The 357-nt window shown below is 33.1% G+C and overlaps 1 protein-coding gene across 1 annotated transcript in view; it reads left to right on the top strand.

Moving 5' to 3' along the window:
• Window positions 1-357, top strand: part of LOC119581951 (dedicator of cytokinesis protein 7-like) — a gene marked incomplete in the record, with an annotated part of 118380 nt that overhangs the window by 1753 nt on the left and 116270 nt on the right.

Raw genomic sequence — 357 nt, 5'->3', positions numbered from 1 at the left:
ATTTAGAATTGGTAACTTACTCTGATGAGTTCATCTGTACTGTAAAGAATTACCCTTATATGTAATACTTGACTTATTTATTTACCTTTACAATATCTTTGCTATAAACTTCACCATGGCTTGGTCTGGTCCAAACAGGCTGCAGAACCATTTATGATGTGCATATAAAAATGTTATCTTACTGTGTAACCTAGGGTAGACTTGATAAATTGTGTAATGATAAGTAATTTATTTATTTTTTATCCAATTTCATGGGTATCTCTTGTGCCCTACCCATCTATTAGGGTTGGTACCTGTGATATTTTGCAACATCAACTACATGCTGCTAGGGAAAATGCATAAAAAATGGGGAAAATG

Source organism: Penaeus monodon, chromosome 15 (assembly GCF_015228065.2).
Source record: "Penaeus monodon isolate SGIC_2016 chromosome 15, NSTDA_Pmon_1, whole genome shotgun sequence".
In the NCBI taxonomy this organism is placed as follows: domain Eukaryota; kingdom Metazoa; phylum Arthropoda; class Malacostraca; order Decapoda; family Penaeidae; genus Penaeus; species Penaeus monodon.
This window is presented reverse-complemented; position numbering and strand designations above follow the sequence as displayed.